Source organism: Typopeltis vanoorti, chromosome 11, assembly GCF_054136105.1.
Source record: "Typopeltis vanoorti isolate ZY-2024b chromosome 11, IOZ_Tvanoo_1.0, whole genome shotgun sequence".
Taxonomy (NCBI): Eukaryota; Metazoa; Arthropoda; class Arachnida; order Uropygi; family Thelyphonidae; genus Typopeltis; species Typopeltis vanoorti.
Window position 1 is genome coordinate 23,666,780 of NC_143559.1, and position 8,045 is coordinate 23,674,824.

General features: G+C 33.5%; 1 long non-coding RNA gene across 1 annotated transcript in view; it reads left to right on the top strand.

The window, feature by feature from the left end:
- The window catches only part of LOC150101375 (uncharacterized), a 99,417-nt gene continuing 91,372 nt past the window's right edge, over positions 1 to 8,045 (top strand). The window contains exon 1 of the long non-coding RNA XR_016549032.1: positions 1 to 186. This is a non-coding gene — a long non-coding RNA (uncharacterized LOC150101375). The remainder of the gene's footprint in view (positions 187 to 8,045) is intronic.

Below are 8,045 nucleotides of genomic sequence, written 5' to 3' on the forward strand. Positions count from 1 at the left end.
AGCTGGAAATGGCATCATAACTTCTCTACAACAGGTGACGGCGATTTATAGTTATGGACTTTTTGCTAGTTCATGTGTGTATTAATCAGTGACTTTTTATCACTGTCGTAATCGTTCAATACACAAACTGCATCCAGAATTGATTTAGCTTCAGTTAATCGTCTGGTCACGAAAATGGAATATGAGGTAAGAATTGATTGCGCTAATTGCTATTATTAGTAGTACTTCAGTTACTACTACGAGTTTATGGATACAACACTTGAAGATTAAAACTTCATCGTTTCTTAAAATTAGTGATGTGAATGCTGATTTGAAGAGAAGTAGAGAATTAGAGATTTAGAAAGAAAAAAAAAGAAAAGAAAAGCTTCTAAAGTCAATGCTTAGAATTATTTTTAAGTTACATTCCAGCGCAACCAAACTTTGTATAGTGGCGATACCTCGAGCTTAAGAGAAACATTTTCATTAGGCTCCACTTTATTGTTATTAAATGTTACTTACAAATAATTTCCGTAATAAGTATTTTATTTGTCCGAATTTGATAAATTAATATATTTTGTAACTAAGGTTTTATAGAGATATGATACCAATACATAAAGTTAATGACATCGCGTCTTACGAAAATAACATAAATATGGTCATTATTGAACAAATCAGATCTATAAGTTATATTGTTTATAAATGTTGAAATGTCTCTTGATGGTGGTATAAACAGGGTTTTTTGCGGCTTTTTCCCATTTTGAGATATACTTAACTCTTAGATTTACAAATGCAGTTATTGTACTAATTTTTAATGCTCGGTAATTGGTGTTGCCAATTTGGTATTACTCCGTGTCTCTCTTCTTGTGCAGACCCACAGTTTCATTTCAGGAGTGGTATCTGAAATCCCTTTATGTATTGGTATCTAACTCCATCGAATGCGCGCGCCACCACATCATCTCCTCCCCCCCTGCAGTTAAGTTTATATGGGTATAAGATTGACAAGGATTAAAAAAATAAACATATTTACATATATTTCTCATTGGAATGACAAAAATAATAAATGAACTCCATGACCTAGTTTTTAGAGACAAAAATTTATATTTATATATATATATATATATATATATATATATATATGTAGAAAATAATTAATTGAAAAATAATGAAGTATCCAAATAACTAAAGTTTATAAATTTCTTCAAAGAAGTAGCCAACTTGTAGCATAATGATAAATAACAATTTAAGTTAAGGGGATAATAAATCCCTCATTATTTTTAGAGCCGAATAAGAAACTCTTAGATCTCGATCTTCGAGTTTCTTATTCGGCTCTAAAAATAATGAGGGTGAGGGATTTATTATCCACTTAACTTAATTTACGTCGCCGAAAAAAAATAGCCTCTTGGCTCTTTATTGTAGAAATAACAATCTTATTAGAATCATTTGCCTATATTTATTCTCAAATGTGTATTTTAATTTATTTATAAAATTCATAAACGGTGTCTTTATTTAAGGCATATTAAAATTAATATGCAAAGAAAGTTGGTTTAGATACGATATAGGTTGCCCATTATGCCAAAAGCATTCCAGTTTTTTATGATTTCGTGCTGAGAGTTGACCATACATATCCAGAGAGTCTATATACCCTCATGTCCAAAAGCTAAAGACGAACTACATTTTTACCTGTATATGAAAACAGTTTCATGGCTGCAGCCAAATGTGAACATAAATATACCAATAAATTATGTTATACAAAAAATGTGTTATAAATTTCGTACAAATTAAATTGCAATATTTTTGGCAAAAGTTACGAATTTCCTACGGACGCAGTTAAGAAATAATGTACAGTGCTTACAGAAAATTATGCGAAGAGACATTTCAGTATGGAATATGTTCATCCCAAACTGTGATTCAACCCTCACAACGTCCATTCTTAGCACCAAGTGATTCAGGAGTGATTGAGGCAAGCTGGCCCACTCCTTCAGAACAAAGATAAGTAAGGCCTTGTTTGTTTTCTTGAGGTGGTGGTGTGTGTGTGGGGGGGGGGTTCGAGCAGCAATGAGTCTCCCTATTGTGGCCCAAACGTATTTTATGAGGTTGAAATCTGGGAATTCATTCATCCATTAAAATGAATTCTTCGCCTACGGCACCACAGAACAATCGAACATGACGTTGAAGAACTTCGTTGCTATATCGTTCACCAGTCATAGTCTCTTTTTCCACCACTTGTAGCTGGTTGCGTCCATTAAGCACAATGCCTCCTCACATCATGACCCCAGCACTGCTGCATCTATCCTTTTCAAGAAGATTGTAGCCATAGTAAGCAGTGCCGCTTTCAAATCAGATCAAGCGTTTTCTGGAATCGGAGGAAAGACTAAAATGACTGTCATTTGTAAAGAGTACATTAGCCCATTGGTGTCTTGTCCAGTTTTTATGGATACAACACCTGAAAATGTGCTCTACGATGAGCTGCTGATAAAGGGTCTCAGACTACAGACCTTTGGGCGTATAGGCCTACTTGTCGAAGACCTCTTGTCACGGTTTGTCAAGATATTCATGTATCTGTGCTTGAATGGAGCCGGAGCCGACTTGCCGACTGACTTGCCTTGGCGGGTCGATTACGTTTTGCTGTTATAACCAAAATTCTATCTTCCTTGTCCGTAGTCGAGCGAGGACGACCTCTTAGTAAATGCCTGAAACATTGTATTCATTTGAAATGCTTCTCAGAGAGAGAGGATAGAACGCTATGCGAGATTCCAAACTCTCTGGCAATATCAGTAATTCTGCAGCCTTCTTCAAGCTTTCCAATAATTTTTCTCCGCGTGAAATCATCTAGATCAGGGGTCGCCAAAGTTATTTACCCGTCGACCCCTTCAAGAGTTTCTTGACTTGTTATCGACCCCTTATATTTTACTATTACGTAATTATAATAGGACAAGCAAAAAAAGACGCTTATGTGAGTCTTTAGATTGTTTATTTTATAGTTACAGTGTTTATTGTATGTATAATATAGTATATATTATTATATTACTATTACTACTACTATTACTATCACTGGTATTACTAGTGATATTAGTAAAATACTGGTATTACTACCAGCGCTGCTCAACTCTTCAACATAGAGAAGTTTAGTTCGTGAATGAATAACGATTGAATTATAATATATATGTTGATGAATTTTAGAACATTAACGCTCATTTGTATGTCGATACGCAAAAATGAGACTGGGATCGAATACTTGGAAGTATCAGTAAATAAGAACCACGCACGTGTTGCAATCTCGCTCCCACTGCGCCGGCCGGCAGGAGCCACCAACATCCGTTTATTGGTAATACGTAATTTTGGCCTACTTGATTGGCCTCAGTAACTATTTTCATGACCATACTCCATCTTACAGGTCCTATTCATGGATCGTAAGATGGAGGTACTGATCCCACGATTCACTCTTAATTGCGTTGTCATTACCTCCATGTCTTTTGTCATGGAGGTAATCCAAGTTAACCGAATTAAATATTACCCATACAATGATGTCTTATATTTTTCTGTCGACTCCTGAGCCCGAATCGACCCCTAACAATGTCATATTGACCCCAGGGGATCGATATCGACCCCTTTGGCGACCACTGATCTAGATGATGTGTTTGAGACATTACAAATCCCAGTTGCCACTTTATTCCTTCACGAAAAGAGCTTCCTTCACGTGACCCATTTGCTCTCGATTCGACAATTTGAATGTGTACCTAATTTTCACACGAAAATCTTCCGTTATAAAATTTGCCACAAGCTGATTCATCTGAATTTCGGTTGTAATATTCAGAAATATTGTTCGTTTTCGGAATTTTGACACCACTGTATATCGACAACTATGCTGTTTGCAGAGGCAAATGATATCATGTCAAATCGTCTCGGTATTCCATAATACACAGCACAATACCCCTTATGGTAATAAGTAGACTAGTTGTTAATGTTCAAGCTCAAATTTTGTTTTATCAAGCTTGGGTAAAGGATTAAAATCAGAAGATTATAATTTATATTCTAATATGGTTTACTTTCTCAGCAAACGAAAAACACACTTGCTAAACATTTCTTATTTTAAATTATTTTAAAATATTAAAAAATGCAAAATGTCTTTATATTTATATATAAAACGAATTTTATGTTTACAATTAGTTCAAATACTTAAAAATAGTATAATAAACACTTAAAAACAGTAATTAGCGTCTTTCATAATTTGAAGGCCATGACTAGAATATACGTAATTAAATGTATAATATTAAAATTACAAATTAATTTGCTACTAATAATTGCTTTGGTTCATGTACGCACTTCTTCAATGCAATTTATTTAACGACAAATGATTCTGATTCAAACATCTGCTATTTTTTTTTACTATTGTGCTTGCAGTTTGGGGTTAGTTTTTTTAAAAGCACTCGATGGTCTTGTTAATACTGCAGGTTTATTACTGATTTGTTCCAAGCATTTCTTCGCGAAGTACAGTATCTTCAGTCCAGATGGGATTTTATCTATGCGTAGCATTACTGTGCGCAAACGGTAATAAATACTATTAGCCGCCTATGAAAGCATTTCTTGTCAACTGACAAAAAATATATTAATCGTTTGAATATATAGAAAATAGGACTACAAAAAATATGTAAGAATTATGGTGCTGAAGAATACATTCTGATTACATAAGTGAACATTTTGTAAGCTAATATTTTACTATACATTTAATGTAGTAAATGAAATACAGTAATATGGAAAAAAAATCATAAAGTCAGCCTGACATTTCCTAGAAATTTTTTTAAAAAAATACACTTCACTACACTTAGCACACACATTAGATAGGTAGATAGCTAAATGTATACATCATGGTATATAAATAATGTATTTAACCAACTACAATAATTTTTCTGTATTGTATTCATTTAAAAGCTAATCACGTATCGCTTTAAGGTGTTCAATGTGTTAATGTTTTCAAAAATAATAACACCTTTCTACAGATTAGAAAATTAATTTTAGTACTTACTGATCTCGTTAAAAACATGCTAAATATATTACAATACAACCTGTACTAAATTATATTACAGGTTGTATGTTTCAATTATTTGTGCCCTTTGTTTGGAAAGACCTGGGTTCGATTCCAGTCCATGACGTGAGAAACCTTTATATGTTCTCTTTCGACTAAAGGTGAGTTATCCGGTCTTATACGGAGGTAGAGGATTTTGTTCACCCGGAAACTCCGATTTTTCGTTCCTCAGAACATGCAAACCGACCCGTGAACGCACACGGATCTACAGTCATAAAATACATACTTAATCCCTCATAGGAGGGCTCAACCAGTTATAGTTCTATAGGTCTCTTTCCACTGACGCAAATCAAAGCATACAATTTAAATCATGATGAACTTATTTAATAATGAAGGGGATACAAATCCTTTGATGTTTATCTGCCAGTAAGCGAAACTTTAAGAACTAGGACTAAGATCTATGAGTTTCATACCGAAAAACTATCGGCATATCCAAGTGTAAGTAACCACTTGGTAGTACAACACCAAACTTATTTGTGATTATGCCTGATTTTACGATTTATTAAACAACATCTCAAAATCAAGACATTACATTGCTCTAACTTATTCTTTTAAAATCCAGTAATCTTTAAAACACCAAGGTAATTACTACTCGCTAATAACAATAGTTATGCTTCAAAGTTAATGAATAACACGAAAAATGATATATCGAAATAACGATGTATTGAAGCATTAAGATACAACTAGTAAATGGGAGAAACATCAATGCACCACACTAGATCTGAGGCCATTTTAGTACTGATTACTAATGCCAAATTTCGACATCAAAATTACTTCACATTGAGTTTGCAATGTTACACAAACAGCGCCTAAGTATAAAGCAGTGCCGAGCCACATACAGTACATATCACATACATATTACTAGCCAGCCTGGTTGGTCCAGTGATTAGCGTATCCGCTCTCTAGCCAGAAGGCTGCGGGTTCGAATTCCGCCGTGAGCATGGATGTTTTTGATTGTCTGTGAAAATAGTGGTAGTGGTGCGGTAGATGGAGCTGGTGTAGATAAAGATGGTGATGAAGATAGTTGCAGTTAGTGGAATGGTGGAGACGGAGAATTGTAGAGCAGGTCCCCTCCCTCGATGAATCCTTGGACTCCGTGGAAGTGTTATGTAATAACAATGATAATAATAATATTACTAAAAACCACACTAGAATAACAGCCATTTTAGTCTTGATCCCTCTTGCTAAATATTACCAAAAATTACTTCACTTTGAGCTTTTAATGTTATACAAACGGCTCCTAAGCGAAAAGTGATGCATATAACCACATATATGTTACTAAATACTCCTGAAATGTGAAACACGTCGTGTAGATGTACATGTTATGGCTGTTACCCTGTGGGAAACGCTGATGATTGCATGGTGAATGCAACTAGAAAACCAAAAGAGAACTTGCCGGCAGAAAAAAGATGATGTTCATGCATATGTGACATGCAAGTATGGAAAATAAAGAACTGTATTTTATAAATACAAAAGTTGGACTATTGTGCAAAAGCAGAGACTGCGCTGTTGTACGTGTTGCTATTTAATACAGTTTCAATAGTCATTAAATAAAATCTGTCAAAACGTTATTTGCGTATTATCTTCCTTTGCCCGTTAAGCGTCGATAGCGGTTGATGGCTAAAATAATTTGAAACTCAGTTCAAGTTTCTGTCAGAAGGATGAGTTTTTTGCTTTAAGAAATAGACTTTCAAATTATCTATTCGAAGAATCCATGCGCTCAACAAACATAATATATTTGCTTCATGACTTTAGCTGCCTGGAAGGTAATAAATATAAAATTTATATTTATATTTATATATTTATATATATATATATATTTATATATATATTTATTTATATATATTTATATTTATATTTATATTTATATATATATATATATATATATATATATTTATTTATATATATATATATATATATATATATTTATATTTATATATATATATATATATATATATATTTATTTATATATATATATATTTATATTTATTTATATATATATATATTTATATTTATATTTATATATATTTATATTTATATTTATTTATATATATATATATTTATATTTATATTTATTTATATATATATATATATATATTTATATATTTATTTATATATATATATATATATATTTATATATTTATTTATATATATATATATATATATATATTTATATATTTATTTATATATATATATATATTTATATATTTATTTATATATATATTTATATATTTATTTATATATATATATCAAAAAAATAAAATAAAATAAAATCAGCTAACGCCTTTTTATTCCCGTATATACGGGAGTAGGCGAGGCCATTTAGCCCTATCTAACTTTTGGAGACTGAGTGGGCAGTTCAATCTCCACTGGTACCCAATCAGAGACAGATGGCCCAAGGCTATCACTAATTAAGCGGTATGCAGTGAAGAGAGACGGCTCAAATGTGCCGCCATCTCGTGGTCTCTAACCCTAACACAATATATTTAATGACTGAAATAATGTGGGTTCTACGGTCGATTTTCTTGAGTTTACAGGACGAAAAACCCGAGTTTCCGGGAGGAAAAACCTGCTTGCCCGTGCCAGAGATCGACTAACTCGGGAACCGGTCGAAAAAAAAAATATATATATATATATATATATATATACCGCGCGGTTAGCCTAGTGGCTATGCGCTTCGCAATTATATGCCTGGGGAAGGAGTGCCCTAGGTTCAATTCCCGTCGGTGACGTGAGGAGTTGAAGGATCTTCCTCAGCCATAGCCAAGTTAGCCAGTCTTGGGCGTGGACAGCAGGGTTTTCGCCCCCCCAGTTTATTCTGGGGTTTTTCATGCTGCAAAGCAGGCAAACTGGCCTTGAGAACTCAACACTACAGGCCATAGGATACACCGGAGCATAAGGCTTATGCCCCGGTGTATCCGGTGTATCCATCTTATCCTGTAAACGGAGTGAGGTCCGATGATCAATGGACCCTCGACACCGC